The sequence below is a fragment of the Choloepus didactylus genome, chromosome 6 (assembly GCF_015220235.1).
Source record: "Choloepus didactylus isolate mChoDid1 chromosome 6, mChoDid1.pri, whole genome shotgun sequence".
Classification (NCBI taxonomy): Eukaryota; Metazoa; Chordata; class Mammalia; order Pilosa; family Megalonychidae; genus Choloepus; species Choloepus didactylus.
Window position 1 is genome coordinate 102,288,295 of NC_051312.1, and position 17,449 is coordinate 102,305,743.

Genomic DNA, 17,449 nt, shown 5'->3' on the forward strand with positions numbered 1-17,449 from the left:
ACCCACCTAATGGGCAGGCCAACACCTCCATGGAAATTATCCAATCAGAGTCATCACCCACAGTTGGGTGGGGCACATCCCCATGGAAACACTCAAAGAATCACAATCTAATTAACACTCATAGGTCTGCCCACACAAGATTACACGAAAGATAATGGCATTTGGGGGGACATAATACATTCAAACTGGCACACTGGGATATGTGGGACCTCACTTGCCCTGGATGAATGATATTTCCAGAACGTAGATATGTTACCTTCAAAAGTGTTTTTCCAACTCCAACATCTTTTACTTTTTTTCCTTTGGATATATTTCCTTTCTCTCTCTTTCTCTTTCTCCCCCCCCCACCCCATATATTTCCTTCCTCTCTCTCTGTCTGTCTCTCTCTCTCTCACCCCCCCGATATATTTCCTTCCTCTCTCTCCCCCCCCGACATATTTCCTTCGTCTCTCTCTCTCTCTCCTCACACCCACTCTCTCTCTATGATTTTTCTCACCTATTATATTGCTTAAGGAATGGGGTGCCTAATATTGATTTGCACAGCATAGTTAAAATGTAAAAAAGCTGTGTTACCTACGAAAATATAAATGAACAAGGATCATCCTGCTTGTTTTAAAAGGTATGTATCATGAGATCACTTCAATCACTGGTTATACACACATTACACCATCTATATTGCATGAGCTGAGCCGCTAAGACAAGCCCTACAGTTCGTTTACAACCCAGCCAGATCACCACTATACCAAGTTGTTCCTCAATTATTAGATTTTTTAATGGGTAACCTTTTTTTTTTTTAATCATTATTTTATTGAGATATATTCACATACCACGCAGTCATACAAAACAAATTGTATTTTCGATTGTTTACAGTACCATTACATAGTTGTACATTCATCAATGGGTAACCTTTTAAAAATCTTTTTAGAACAATTAAACTGCTTGCTTCCTGACCCCTAGGAAAATGATCTATTTATTCTACCCCCCCCACACACACCTTATGGCCTTGAGGAGAGGAATAAATGAGATAAAGCATGCAAACCACTTGGCATAGTACCTGACACAGGTAAACAGTAATTTAGAACATGCTGAAGGTGGACTGCTTTGCATTGGTAGCTTTTGCTTCTAAGGCTCTTTTCTAATGGCTTCAGAGGAAAACAAATCTGGCTGGAATGATATAGATCAGGGATAGGAAACAGGTTTCAACATGCATGCCTGCTTGCCTTGATGAATGGCAGCTACCTGGAATACTAGTAAAGTTGAGAAAGACTGAGACCTGTGATCAGTTAGCACTGTGTGCCAAGGGCACAGCTGAAGGAGTGACAAGATATATACTGTACATTTCCTGTCCTTGATGTTGTTATAAACATATAGTAGCACCAGTCAAAATTCTAGTCCTGTTCCACCTAGACTCATAACCTCCAGCAAATAACCTAACTCTAGACCAACTTCCTCATCTGCTCCAGTTCCCATTTTATATGCTGTATCCTAGAAATCACACACTACTTGTAGTTCTCCCCACATACTATTGTTTTATATGTCTGCTTTTGTTTGCCTGGAGTGCCCAACTCATCCTTCCTCCTACAACTCTTACTCACTGTCTAAGTTTGCCAGGGCTGCTATAACAAATACCACACAACAGGTTGGCTTAAACAACAGGAACTTATTATCTCATGGAATTTATTGTTTCCAATTTATTGGAGGCTAAAAGTCTAAAATCAAGGTCTTGACAGGATGCTTTCTCTTGGAGTCTGTAGCATTCTGGTGCTGGTTTGCAGCAATCCTTGGGGTTCCTCTGTCACATCGGGATCTGCTTCATTTTCTGGTTTCTTCTACAGCTGGCTTCTACTTCCTTGTCCAATTTCCTCTGCTTATAAGAACTCCAGCCATATAGATTAAGGGCCACCCTGATTCAATTTGGCCTTATCTAAATGGATCTTCAAAGATCCTATTTACAAATGAGCCCATTAACTAATAATAGCATCTTCAAAAATCCTATTTATCAGTGGGTTCACACCACAGGAGTAGGGGATAGGACCTGAACATGTCTTTATGGGGGCATGATTCAATCCCAACACTCACCCTCCAGCTCTCAACTCAAGCAGTGCTTCTCCCAGGGAACCTTTCTGAACCCCAGGTGGGCCTTAGTGCTCCTTCTCTGAACACTGCCCTCTCTGAGCATTATTCCTTTCCCTGGGGAACTTTTGCTATAAAGGGCCAGATGGTAAATATTTGGGGCTTTATATAGTCTCTGTGGCTGTTACTCAGCTCTGCCAATGTAGCATGAAAGCAGCCATAGACAATACATAAACGAATCTGTATAACTGTGTTCCAATAAAACTTTATTAACAATGACAGATGATGGGCTGGATTTACCACATCAGATAACATGTTATAATGCAATGATCCATTACACGTCTTTCTCCCCCGCTAGTCTGTGGGTTAAGGGCAGAATTGGGGCCTTATTTATCTTGGTACCTCCAGCTCCAGAACACAGAGACTACTTAACATCCAAAGAAACAACCTCTGGGAAATGGGAATAATGAGGTCTTACTGCCTATCTCTTGGACTTGTGAGGCTTAAGTGGCATAAAGCATGTAAAAGCTTTACAGGACAAAGAAAATGTACCATACAGTCATATGGTACTCTTCTATGAGCATATATATCAGTTGCCATACCTGTGAGACAAGGAAGTTTAAGACGGAGAGAAGCTTCTAGCCTCTCTAGGAAAGTGAAGAGTCATATATGGCTATAGTATTTCCTGGCACAAGCAGACCCAAAATAAAGCCCTCAGCTAAACTCACTCCTCTCAGGCTCACAACACCTCAGAAGAAATGGATCCTGTGTGTGTATTTTTCTTTCATACTGTATGATACCATTTATTTAAAATTAAAAAGTAACAGCACAAATATATACTATTCACAGATACACATGACTGTAAAGAATTAAAATACATTTAAAAAAATACACACTAAATTTGTGGTAATGGTCACCCCACGGAGGGGAAGGAGAATGTGATGGGGGGGGGGGGTCTCAAAAGGTCCTTCAACATTATCTATATGATTTTATTTCATTTATTTTTTAAAATCCAAAGCACATTCTAGAAAATGACTTACCAGCCCTGGGTGGTGGCGAGGTAGGAGTTTGTAAGATGCTTTGGAAGTCATCAGCCACAGCCTGAAGCTGAGAGAGCGGGCAGAGCTGGGTGGCACAGACAGATGCAGAGCTGACTGCACAGGTCAGGCCCAGCTCCACCCCCTCCATACCAGTGACCCTGGGCAAATGACTTAGGCTTCCGCACGTTTCCTCATCTGTAAGATGGAGGTGATCACGGGGCCTGCTCCTCAGGGTTGGCATGCAGATTAGATGAGTTAAATTGCGGGAAACTTTTGGACAGTGCCTGCCCCAGGAAGCACCAGGTGCAATCACTAGGTCTCACCATCATACAGGACATGGTGTAGAGACCTGGAGGTGACCTGTAGAGAGACCAGCGGCAGACAGGCCGGAAGTACTTACCCCTGTGCCTTGAAGGGTTGTAGCTACACAGTGTGTTCACTGAGAATACTCCCTTAGTACACTCAGGATTCATGTGCTTTTCTGTAGATACATCATACTTCAATAAAACTTACAGAGAAAGGAGAGGGGAGAAAAATAGAAAGTTGCCCAGGAAGATTTAGGACCAGGCAAGAGTCTATAAAGCAATAAGAAGCTCAAAGAACCAGGGATAGTTACCCTGTACTGTTGGCTAAAAACAAAAATTATCTACTAGACATTTCAGTAAATATTCCTTCCAAAGAAAAAGTAAAAGGGAGAAAAAATAATAAGTCATATACTTAAGGGGAAAAGATACTGCAACAACTGTGGAAATTTGAATACGAACCAGGTATTACTGTAAAATTTGCTAGAAATAATATTTGTCAGAGGTACACGCTGAACTATGCATAGGTGAGAAAAACAGTAATTTCTGGAATTTGCCTTAAAAATCTTCCAGGAAAAAAAAAATGGGGCAGGGAGAACAATGGAACAAGATTGGTAAAATATTTCCAGTTGAAGAAGCTGGATGACAGGGGTGTGGGTGCTCTTTATACCACTCTATCTAATTTGGTGTATGTTGAAAATTTTCCTTAATGAAAGTAAATTTTAAAAGTTTCATTCTGTGAGGGTAGAGAATGGGAAGTCTGGCACTTAATTTATGCAGAATTTCCAACCAGGTTGATTATAAATGTTTGGAAATGAATAGCGGCAACAGCAGCACATCACTGCAAGTACAATTAGCAGTGCTGAATTGTGAGTGAATGTGGCCGAAAGGGGAAGTTCAGGGACCTGAATGTCACCAGAAGGAAAGTCAGAAGACAAAACATGGGACTGCATGACACAGTGAACCCTGCTGTGAACAATGACTGTAGTCAACACAAATAAAAGAATGTTCTTACATGAACTGTAACAAATGCACGTCACCACCACAAGGTGTCAACCAAAGAGTGGTACGTGGGGAAAAATACACCCAATGTAAACCATGGACTACAGTCAATATTAATGTTTTAATATTCTTTCACCAACCACAACAAGGGCATCACACCAATGCTTAGTGTCATCAACGGGGGGTGGGGGTGGGTGGGTACAAGGGGTATGAGGTTTTCCTTTATGGAGCATTGAAAAGGTTCCAAAACTGACCATGGTGACGAATGCACAACCCTGTGACTACACTGAGAGCCATCGACTTTACACCCCGGATGGACTGCATAGAGTGTGAATATATCTCTACAAAACTACTAAAGAGAAAGTTTTCATTCTAGAGAATAAAACTGGTGAAGAGTTTGAGGGACTATTCTTTTCAGTGTTAGGCTTTCCGTATTTCTTGATTTAGCCAAGTAGCATCAAAGGAAAAAACTGCTATAAAAATCTGCCCCCACCCCACCCCCAGCAAAGCTCTCTTCTTGCCAGCAACCTGCTGGGTCAAGGAGGATGATACTCCAAAGCATAGAGAGGACTAATCATGACCCTGACCCTCTCTGCATTCCTCTGATGCCTCCAAACCATGGGGCCCAGGTGCAAAGGGCTTTACCTGCAGTTCTCTTTGAATCGGCACTTCCCCTCCAGGAAAACAGACAGGGCTTCAGGGACTTGTGGGTGCAGCAGACGGAGAGGACCCGGACGGCTGCCAAACCATCCTCTGCCTGTTCTGTTCCCTCAAGTCATGGCATTGTGATACTCCAGGGTGCCCCATGGACTGTAATAGGGGGCGTTCACCTTTGTTTCACTCAACTCTTCCTCGTTGTCATTGTCCTTCAACTATTCCTCCCCCTGCCCAGGTTTATTGGGTTCTGGCCCTGCCTCTCTTTTAGGAACAGTCTCCAATTCTGCCCCTGAGTCTGCCAGTACTTCTACTACCTCAGCAACAGTTCTGGAAAGCCAGTACTCAGCATCTTCCTGGGATGGGTGCACTTGTGCCAGTATGGGCAGTAGCTTGCTCTTCCCGACAGACACCAGGCTGGCCTCAGTGAGCTCAATCAGCTCCTTCAGGTCCCCCTGAAGCTGGCACAAGTCCGCATGCTTAAATGAATCCAGGCCAGCACCCAGGGCCAGCGCCACCTGCTGCAGCTTGTATGACAGGGCCTCCATTCTACAGGACGTTGGTTGGTTTGGGGGTGAGAGCAGACAAGGGTCCCTGAGTCCTCCAGAGGAGGCTGCAGAAGCCAGAGCCAGCCGCCAGCCTCCTGTGTGTTGTTTTAAAGGCCCAGATGAGATGATGTGCTGATAAGCTGGAGCATTTTTAACCATAGTGGTTAAGTCCTGAAACTACTCTGAAATGCCAAAAAACAAAACAAAACAAAACAAAACAATGGATTTCTGGGTGTTTTTCTCCATTTCTTTAAACTTCTCTTTAACAAATTCCTTCACTCTTATCTCTGGGGTATGTCTATACTTAACAGCTTCAACTACTATGATATACATCTTTTATCCTTGGGAAGAAGGGAGGAAATATCCAACTCAGGCCTGAACGCAGACATGGGTGAGAGATGCAGTTTGGAATTGAGATCAGAAAAAGTAAGCAGGAATCCACGTCTGAGTCCCCAAGATGTGGAAACTGGGGGACCCAGAGAGCAATAGGCAGAACAGGGTCCCACAAGCCCGGGGCTCCTGCTCACTTCCAGTGCACAGTCCTGCCCTTATGGAAGGACATGTCCCATTTGCACCAACCCAGTGTGTCCAACAGCACAGTCAAAATTTGGCAGGGATGTGAGCAAACCGAAAGAGCAAAGAAGGCGAAAATTAGCGAAAGATGGGATCTCTTTCCCTCGCTGGTACCCTAGGCCAGTCCTCATTAATGAGTGAGATCAGGTGCAGACATTCGTTCATTCGGTCCTTCATTTAACAGTTATCCTGACAGCCTACTCGGTGCAAAACTCTGTGCTGCGCATAACCGCTGGCGCCGTCATTCTCCCGTTGCAGGGGTGAAGGGAGCTCCAGGGCAGGCGCAAGAGGAAGGAGAAAGCTTCCACATCCGGTCTGGGACTGCAAGAAGCCACAGCGGGATTCGAGAGAGAAAGGTTTGGATACCCCCGCCCCCTTTCACTTTTGTCTCGAAGAAACCAAATTCTGCCGTCATTGTTTTCAAGGATGTCCTAAGCTGCGCAGGACCAGGCCGCAGCCGCTCAATCGCCCCCTCCTCGCGCCACCCGCAGCTCTTTGCCCCAGTTCCCGCCGCGGCTGCGCCTTAAGTGCTGCCGGATACTCGGCGCACACGCGGCTGCCGGCCCCAAGGCCGCAGACCTCCAGTGCGCGTGCGCCGCCGCACCTGCCCCAGCAACGGCACCGCGAGGCCTGAGGCTGGCTTTGCGAGCGCGGGGAAAGCCTGACCAGGTTTGCTAGATCGTGACCCAAGTGATCAGCCCCTCAGGGTCTCGCTTTTCTGGATAGATTCCGATATTTGTGCGGGGTAGTTTGCTGTCTTACATCACTAAGGACAAATCTCAGAACTCTCCCCTACCTCCTTGCTTTCTGTTTCATAAAGGGAGAACTGAGACCCAGAGATAAAGAACACTGCTGCCCAAAGTGACACGGCAGGTTAGTGGCAGAATAAGGACCTAAATCCGAGATCCTCAATGCCCAGCACTCACAACTATGAAAATAATAACGGCTACCGTTTAATGAGCGCTTCCTATGTGCTAGGCACTGTGAACCATTTAATGTACGTTATTTATTCTTCTCAGCCCACCACCGGAGTTGGCATTTATATCTCTTTTTCTAGAAGAAACGAAAGCACAGAGAGATCAAGTAAGATATCCAAAGAGCAACAAGCAATAAGTGCTGCGTTTCCATCCACTCTTCCCAGTGCTAGACTCCCACTGATGTTAGAGAACTCATTCCCTTACTTTCATGTATCTGCGTGGCTTTTACAGATTTCCCAATACTTTAATATGTCTTAAAGGAAAGGACCAGTCTTTTTTCATGTTTGTATATACCCAGAGAACAGAGTGCAATGACTGACCCACAACTGGCTTAATTAATGATTGCTTTTTGTTTGTAAAATGGTTCTACTATGAACAGTTTTATGAATTCTTGTTACTTTTGACCTGTTATTTTCCAGAACGCCAACAAAACTGTACATATTTACCTAAGTGGGATATATTTTAGCATTTTACAAGTTAAAAATGTGCTCAGCTATTAAAAAAAAGAGGTCGAAATGCAAAATATTTATATCTTTAACATTTGCTACTTAGAAGTAAGTGTCTAGAATGAGCTAAAATTTTCAATTAAAAAAAGACTTCTTAAATAGGAAAATGCATAGAGAAATAAAGAAGATTAGTGGTTGCTTAGGGTTGGAAGGATGGAGGGATTAGGGATGATGACTAAAGTGGTACGGGGTTTCTTTTTGAGTTGATTAAAAATGTTCTAAAATTGATTGTGGGATGAGTGCACAACTCTATGACTATACGCAAAACCTTCAAATTGTATACTTTACATGGGTGAATTCTATGGTTTGTCAATAGCTCAGTAAAGTTGCCCCACCCCCCAAAAAAATAAAAAGAATTCTTGTAAATGCCCACTTTCAGTATTCTAAATTTTCTCTCTCTTGTTCTATTTTGTCTGGCAACATGACTTTCATTTTATTGAAATTTCCACCTTGAAAATTATGTTATACATCTATTTGTCTCTTATGTGACTCACCTATTAGAGTGACAGCATGGATTTTTATTTTTAATTCCTCTGTTCTTAGTACCAAGGACAGTAAGCACACAGTTAAGTGCTCAATGTATAATTATTGAATAATGAATTTTCTTTACTTTTTGCTCCTGTCTTCTAAATGTCATATGCATTGCTTTTGAAACAAGATATAGAAATAATAAAAGTTGTTTTTAGAAGTAATAAAATCCAAACCTTGTGCATTGCTAGTGGGAATGTGATGGAAAATAGTGTAGCCACTGTGGAAAACAGTCTGACAGTTCCTAAAAAGTTAAACATAGAATTACCATATGACCTAGCAATTCCACTCTTAGATATATATGCAAAAGAATTGAAAACAGAACCTCAAACAGATACTTCTACACCAATATTCAGAGTAGCATATTCACAGTGTTTGAAAGTTGGAAGAAACCTAAGTGTGGGAGACTGAAAAATGTTCCCCACAAAGACATGTTCAAGACCTAGCAGCCAGTCCTGTGGGAATGGACTCAGTTTTATCGAGACATATTCATAGACCCTACAGTCATCCACAGTGTATAATCAGTTATTCACGGTACCATTATATAGTTGCGCATTCATCACCAGAATCAATTTTTGAACATTTTCCTTACTCCCAAAAAAATAAAAAAATAAAAATAAAAAAGAACACCTAAAACATTCCATCCTCCCCCATGCCACCCTATTTTTCATTTAATTTTTGTCCCCATTTTCCTACTCATCTGTCCAGAATGGGCTCATTTTTGGATAGGATATTCGAAGCTCCTATTTAGATGAGACCAAATTAAATCAGGTGGGCCTTAATCCATATGCCTGGCATCCTTTTCAGCAGAGGAAATTCAGACACAGGCAATCAGAAGGTAGAAATCAGAGAAGGAGAGGGATTGCCACAAACCAAAGGCAGAGATTGAGCCACTGCCAGAATGCTCCAGACTTGAGAGAAAACACGGCCAGCCAATACCTTGATGTTGGACTTCCAGCCTCCAAAACTGAGACAATAAATTCCTGTGTTGTTTACGCCAAACCACTGTGTGATATTTGTCATAGCAGCCCTGGAAAACCAAGACACCAGGTATCCATCAACAGATGAATGGATAAACAAAATGTGGTATATACATACAATGGAATATTATTCAGTCAATGAAAAAGGAATGAATTTCTGATATATGCTACAATATGGATGAATCTTGAAAACATTATGCTATTAAATAAGCCAGACACAAAAGGACAAATAGGGTATGATTCTACTTATATGAAATATCTAGGACAATGTATGATTCTACTTACATGAAATATCCAGAATAAGCAAATTCATAGAGACCCAAAGTAGATTAGAGTTTACCAGGAGCTGGAAGAAGGAGAGAATGGAGAGTTATTACTTAATGGATACAGAGCTTCAGTTTGGGATGATGAAGAAGTTTTAGTAATGAATGGTGGTGATGATAGAACAACATTTTGAACTAAGGAGGTAGGAATGGCTATTGGGCAGACAACCAACAATGCCTACCACCAACAGGTTTGGGAGGATAGCACCAAGACTTCTGATTCGGACTTGTTAAATTTCAAAGCATACAAGTAGGAGTATCAGTTAGACAGTTGGATTATTCAAGTCTGGAATTCAAAAGAGAGGTTTGGGCTTGTTTTTTGCGTTTTTTGTTTTGTTTTGTTTTAAGTTCAGTATCCTTTTTAAAATGTGCTGATTTGTTGAGGGCACCTCAGATCTTGGAAATTGTTGAGAATATACATGGGAATTCAAATGGGACACAAATAACCATGAGGCCTTTAGTTAGTGTATCAGAATTCACTTTTACAGTGTGGCAATGTGATTAACCTCTCAGCCTGCAATCTGAAAACAGCTGAGAATGAAGGAGGGCGAGAACATTCGACACAGCAGTTGGGAAGTATCAATTGTATCAACCCAGCTGCCTGGGAGCTTTAAAGTGGGGACCATTCAACTGCTAAGGCCTGAATCTTCCAAGGAAACAGAGTATCCGTGGGAAAGGAGTGTGAATGGAATAAGACTGGGGTTAAGATTTCAGGACAAAGGAGACTACAAGAAAGCTCTTCCATCCCAGGTAATGATGCTCTGAAAAGACAGAAAACTCACCATGGGGAAGAGAGAGAGCCAAGCCCTCTCAGGGTGTGATCATGGACAATTCTGGCTCAGGAATTAGACCTGGGTTCAAAACCTCTGTTTGACCTTGGGGCAGATCCTTACCCTCTTTGAATCCTGGTTCTTCCAATTCTAAAATAGCAATAATGTCTATTCTAGAGACTTGTGATGAGACAAGGAAATAATGTAAGAAAAGAGGCCAGTGATGTTCTTTCAAAAAGCATCTTCTTGGAGTTTTAGAAATGTAATAGCCAAAAGGGGGGGGGGGGGTTAAATGTCTAACAACAATAGATTGACCAACTAAATTGTATAGCAATTGTATAGACCAATGTTATGTAACCATTTATAAATTATATTTTAAAGAACATAATTAATAGAGAAATACTATATAAATTTATGTGAATAGAGCAGGATATAAAATGCATATGAAAATGATTTTCTAAAAAGAAAGTATCTACATAGTAAGATCATCTTGGAAGCAATAGAGTTATTTTAGGTTTTTTTTTTCTCTTATTCCTTTGTTTTCTTAGGGGTTGTTAATTTTCTTGGGGTATGGTAGGAACATGTTGGAAGCAATGTAGTTATTTTAGATTATTTGTTTTTCTTACTCCTCTGTTTGGACATGGTTTATTAATTTTCTTGGGGTATGGTAGGAACATATTGGAAGCAAAGTAGTTATTTTAGGTTATTTGTTTTCCTTAATCCATTGCTTTGTTTGAATTGTGGGGTTTTTTTGGTTGTTGTTTGCCTGTTTGTTTTTAATTTTTTGATAAACAAAGTTAAAAAATTGAAAAAAAAATCAGTAGAAAATGGGAGTAAAAACTAAATGACAAATAGGGTGGGATGGGGGGATGGTTTGGGTATTCTCTTTTCATTTTTATTTTTTATTCTTATTCTGATTCTTTCTGATGTAAGGAAAATGTTCAGAAATAGTTTGTGGTGATGAACGCATAACTATATGATCATACTGTGAACAGTTGATTGTATACCATGGATGACTGTATGGTTTGTGAATATATTTCAATAAAACTGAATTAAAAAAAAAAAAGAAAGTATCTACATCAAAATGTTGAGTGGTTGTTGTTTGGACTAAGAGATTTTAGGTGATTTTGTTTTTCTTTTTACAATAAAAGCAAAAACAAATGTTTGTAGTTCCCTGAGTTTTCTATAATGAGAGTGAATTGCTTTTATAAGAACATGGAAATTTAATTGGAAGTAATAAATAATGGATGTTTTTACTTCACTGTTGTTGTTACTCTTATTAGCGTATCATTCTTAATTTGCTGCTCCTCAAATCCACCTCTGGTTTAGCCCCTGGGAAAATGGCAACAATCCAGTGGAAGGCAAAAATGTGTACCTAAAGGAATTAAAAGGATTTTTCTTCATTTAATTTGGGTGTTTTTGACTGGCTGGGTGTGCCTCATTCTGACAGGAAATGTGTGTCACCAGAAAGGAATTTAATTCTTTGCTGCAAAAAGATGGTTAGTGGAGAGAGAAAAAACAATCCTGAGTGTTTCTCACAGATTCTGCTGAGAATGGGTCAGCCCAGCAATTCGGCTTAGCTGGGTGCGACTCAGAGAGGAGGCTGCTCCCCCCCGGGGCCACCCATTGCAACAGAGCAGGAACACGGTCAGGGACCTGGCCAGGGCACTTAGGGACCAGCTTCGTATGACGCCTGAGCTCCAAGCCTACCCACGCCGCTGGAAGAATCACCCCCTCTCCGAGCCTCCATTCCGCATCTATAAAATCTTACGCAACTGCCACTCTTAGGAGAAAGTGAGCCTATTCGAGGATGGAGACTGTGCTTTATTCATTTCTGTATCGAGCCCAGAACCTAGACCCAATTAATGACTGTTGACTAAAATATTAAATGAAAAGGTTGTAGTAAGTGATTTTTTAAAATGTCTCATACAGTGTGGGCAATTAAATTTGTGAACATGGCCATCCAGCATATATTTATACACGGCATTTTATTTCTGCAAAAGAAAATCTAAAGTGAATATGGGGAACTGTTAACATTCGATAGATCTGGATGGTGAGCACATGAATGTATTCATATGGTAACCATATTAATCTCTCTGATTCCTGGTTTCCTCTTCTGCAAAATAATATCTACCTCACTGAGTTGTTTTGTGACTTGAATGGGAAGGATTGTGTGAAGTGCTTAGCACATTTGTGTACTTGCTGAATGTTAATTCTCTCTCTGTCAGCAAGTGTACTGAAAGGTAGTTCTCACTAGTGTGTCTTTTAATTCTTATGCTAAAATTGGACTATGAGATTTGAGAGATCAGACCGCAGTCATCCTGGCTGCCATCCCATGGTGGCGGTGTCCCAAACTGATACAGGGTTCTCAGTGGAGAATAGATTGGATCCCATTAGGACAGACCATAACACTTATCTCAGCCAATACCCCCTCCCCCAATGTGGGAAGCTTCTATGGTAATGTATAAAGTGTAATTAACAGGACATTCTTCATTTCCTGAACACCCACCATGTGCTAGGCATTGTACCAGGCACTGGAAATACAGAAATGAGAAGGCAACTCTTGACTACAAAGAACTCAATGTCTAGTAGGAAAGATAAATGCAGAAAAAAAATTATTACAGTATAATGCAGTAAGTGCTAGATTAATAGCCCAGGGAAGGACGTGAAATATCCACCTACACTTAACATGGAAATGTAGCTATTTCATTTTAGTAATGTGGCCAATAGTTCTCATATATCTCTGAAATTTAGAAAACATTATGGAGATCCTGTCTATTGAAAGGAAAAAAAAAAAAAGGCAGGATAGGAGAGCATTGCCTTCACAAAGGATGATCTTTTTAATGTAGAAAATAAATTAAAGCTAAATGTGTGAGTATGTACAGAAATGTATGCAAATGCAGAGACAAAATTCTGGAAGGCTACACACCACTGTCAACGTGTTTCCTTTGAGGGAGAAGAAGGTAAAAAGATGGCTGTGAGAAGGATGTTCCCTTGTTACCCCTACACCTTCTGAATATCCTACTTTAAATTGCCATTTCACCACCATTAAAATCCCCATCTCCTCCCCTTCTTTGCCATCGTTGCACTTCCCACCATCTGACATTCTATATATTTTACTTATTTTATATTGTCTGTCTCCCGCAACTAGAATGTAAGCTATGTGACAGCAGAGATGTGTGTCTGTTGCACAGCTCTAAACTCGACGTCTAGAACCCATGGCAGGTACTCCACAAGCAGGCTGAATCCATATCCCACGATGTTAACAGCGATGGGAGAATAAAGTTCCTTCCTTAGGACTCTTGCTGCCTCTTTCTTTCCAGACACTGCGATACATGCCTGGTCTAAGGGTCGCTGGCTCACAAAGGGTCCTTCTGCCCCTTAGTTTCCCATCCCTCAAACTGCGGGGCCCCAAAACTTACCCTAGTCCTTCTATCCAGCAAATGTTTTTATCTGGTTCCTACTTAGGTTTCAATCAATTCTTTGGTAAATCACTTGGCTTCTTGTTTTCCTTGTGAACCAGACTCTTTTTAAGTTGAAGCCATAAAAAAGGTGAAATCCACTCCCTGATACTTTTCTATTCAGCTATTCAAACCATGCCACAGATGGAGGCTCTGTGTGCCCCATTCTAATTGTGGGCAATGGCATCTAAAGCGAACACTTTGAATAAGGCAGTTGTGTGCATCTGAAAGTGAACATGCTGAGGGTATTTTTTATTCTTTTTTCTTTCTCCACTTTTTCTCTATTCTATTTCCAATTTAGAACCATTGCCTTTAGTAAATGATTGCAGAGATAGCCTGATCCTCATTTAAGAGCACTCCCCTAAGAGCAGTGGGGAAGCATGGTCCAAAAGTTAAGGGACATGGATTCTCATCATTGTTGTCACAAACTTGCTATGTGATCTTAGTCAAACGTGTAATCTCTCTGAGGCTCAGTTTCTTCATCTGCAAGATAAGTCTTTAAAAGTGTTTCTAAAATCTCTACTCCAAATCAATTTTGTTTAACTGAGGATCAACAGTGACACCTTGTGGCTCCCCTTAAGCCGTGTCTTCAGTTTTTCTAGCCCCTCTGCCCAAGGCATTCATTCATTTGCGAGAGCCAGGCACTGCCTTGGCCTGATCCCCTCCCAGGCCCACCATCCATCAGTGTCACTTAGCACTGCCTTAGCCTTGTCTCACACTAGAAAAGTGCTTCCATTCTTTGTTCACAAGATGCTTCCCAGCCTCAATCCAACAGATGTTGCTAAAATCAAAGAAAAATAAAAACAACAGACACCAGTGTGAAGGCCTGTTTCTGTGGCAAAGTTGGAGGTTTGATGTCAATGTGAGGGTTTTACTGCCAGATGCTTTCTAGGGTGGAGAGCACAGCTCTATAGAGGAACCTGGGCAGGCCTGGAGATTGAATTGTTTTCTTGGGCTCCTCCTAATTTGTAAAATAAGCCATCTGAAATCAAACTCCAAATGGCCCTGTGTCTCAGTTTTTCCATTTATAACATAAGGAAAGTTTGCCACTCACACTGCCTTCAAACACATAGTTTATCCATTCATTCACTTATTCACTCATCAAATATTTAATGAACATGTTCCCAGCAGCAGCCTGATGCCAGTGATACAAACACGAGAAGAAGCAGTCCCTACCCTTCAAGAACTCTGTTCTTGGTCTAGAGGAGGAGAGAGACAGGAAAACCTTCCATTCCCAAGCAGCACGATAAGCCTTAACATAGACAACGTGTACACAGGGAGTCCAGGGAACAGACATCAGAGGACATGACACTTAAAACTGGATCTTAAAGAATGGGTGGGAGTTCGCCAGAGAGCATTCCAGGAAGAGGGGACAGAGTGACCATCAGCCCATCAGCATGATCTATGTGCCCTATCATAAGACCAAAAAACAAAACTCTCTTGACCCAATCCCATTGCCTTCTAAAATCAATGCATTTCTCTGCTTCCTATGGTGGCCAAACTTCCCAAAAGAGCAGGCTTGATGCCCTGTCTTCACCTCCTCACTTCCAGTGCAGACTTCCATTCACCCCAACTTGGCTGACTGCCTTTGGTGGAGCAATCCATACTTTCATGATGCCATATCCAAATGCTACTTCTTTTCGTGATCATCTTAGTTTCCCTCTCAGCAGCATTTGACACAATGAACCACTCTTTCCTTCTTGGAACACTTTTTTTTTCTTGGCTTCCAAGATGCCCACTATCCTGCTCATGTGCCTAGTTCACTGTCTGCTCCTTCTCACTCTGGCTTGCTACGTCCTCCTGCTCTTACCAACATTAAATGTCAATATTCCTTGGAGCTCAGTCCTAGGCCTTCTTTTCTTCTCTCTACCTGGGGAATCACATTCATTCCTATGGTTTTAAATATAATGTATCTCCCCCTAAATTTAATATCAAAACTGACCTCTGAAATCCAGACTTCTCAACCATCAGGATCTCAGTTTAAATGTTCCTTGAAGGTTGGGTGGCTTTCCCTGATACTTTCTTCTTTGTGTCTGCCTCCTACTAGACTGTGAGCTCCACATGGGCAAAACCATCTTTGTTTCCTTCAATCTTGCATGCTTAATGATTAGTATAGTGCCTAGAAGGCACTCAAAAATTATTTGTTGACTGAATGAAATATAAATGAACAGACTATTTCAAATGACAGAATAGATCTGTGCCTTTGATTAAACAACAACAAAAATCCTTCAGTCAATCCTGTTCAGGTTCACCCAGGCAAGCCTCACAAGATGTCATATGTCCTATGTTTCTGATCTAATTTTAAATTTTTTCTTGATGCAAAATATCACCCTTTCCTAGTGACCAGTTTCCCCACACACTGTCTACTCTCCCCCAGTGGGAGACAGCCCCATGAAATCCCAGGGATGATCTTGACCAGAACCTTTCATTCTCCATGAGCTTTCCTGGGTTCACAAACTTCCTTATCTATGGCCCTCATGGGAGTTCCTATTCTTTCCAGAACTACTATCGCTGTAGCAGGCCATGTTCTCACTTGGTGATTGTTAATATTCTGGGTGCTTTTTGCCAACACACACAGGTCTCAGCAGCCAGAGGAGGAGCTAGAAGCACAGTGACCCAGAGAAAGCAGCTCCCCGGTACCTTGGCAAAGGGAATTTGAGGGGCCCATGAGAACTCTTTGGGGTACTTTCTGGGTACTCTTGGGGTAACCTTGAGGCTGAGACCCATTCAAACTTGAGACCTTCCAGGTACAGGGTAGCACTCAGAAGCAGAGAGGAATCAAGAAATGAAATGTCCTCATCTATTCCTTTGTAACCTGGGATAGAAAATTGCTATCAAAATAAACCTCAGGTTGTATTATTCAGGAAGCTTTGGGAATGTTTATAAGTAGGCAAAAATAGTAACGGCCAAGGAATATTTTGTTCTCCCACACCTCCATGGATCAGAATCGACCAAGTTAAACACACTTGGTTTCTGAGATCGAGTTCCAGCTCCACCTCTTGGTTCATCTCTTATACAAATTACTTAACTCCCTGAGCCAAAAAATAATGACCTTACACAGTCACTATGAGGATTAAATCAGACAATACCTGTACAATGCAGAACACAAGGGCTGGGACACAGTAGGAGCTCAAGAAAAGGAAGTGCTTTTCTATCCTGTGATACTTGAGCAGAAGAAAATGCCCTGGAGAGGTACACATGAGCAATTTGGCAGCCTAGAAGTGGAGGGACTCCCAGCTTGTATGACTGTCTGTGGTCACCAAAGCTGTCTGTCTTTTGCCCTGATGTGGTCATCTTCATCTCCCTGCATCTTATAGAGTTCCTGGCATGTAGCAAGTGTGCAAAATATTTGCTAACTTGAGCTAGACCTGCACTGTCCAACTAGTCACATGTGGCTTTTAAGCCCTGGAAATATGGCTAGTCCAAATTGTGCTGTAACTATAAAATATACACACTGGATTTTGAAGTGTGTTTATAGTTCATAAACAATTTTTATATTGACTACATATTGAAATATAATATATCGGATTTAATAAAATATAGTATTCAAGTTAATTTCACCTGTTTCTCTTTGCTTTTGACATACGGCTGTGGAGTGAGTTGCTGCATGGTGCATTGTGGGAACACAGGCTCAGGCAAACAGAAACTTTCAGCAAATGATCATTTTATTACTAACACAGCACAAAGGGCCCAAAAGAGCAGGGGAGGAGAT

The 17,449-nt window shown here is 41.6% G+C and overlaps 1 pseudogene; it reads right to left on the reverse strand.

Moving 5' to 3' along the window:
• Nucleotides 1-3,325: 3,325 nt before the first annotated feature.
• On the reverse strand, nt 3,326-5,778 carry LOC119537228 (annotated as a pseudogene).
• Nucleotides 5,779-17,449: the final 11,671 nt, after the last annotated feature.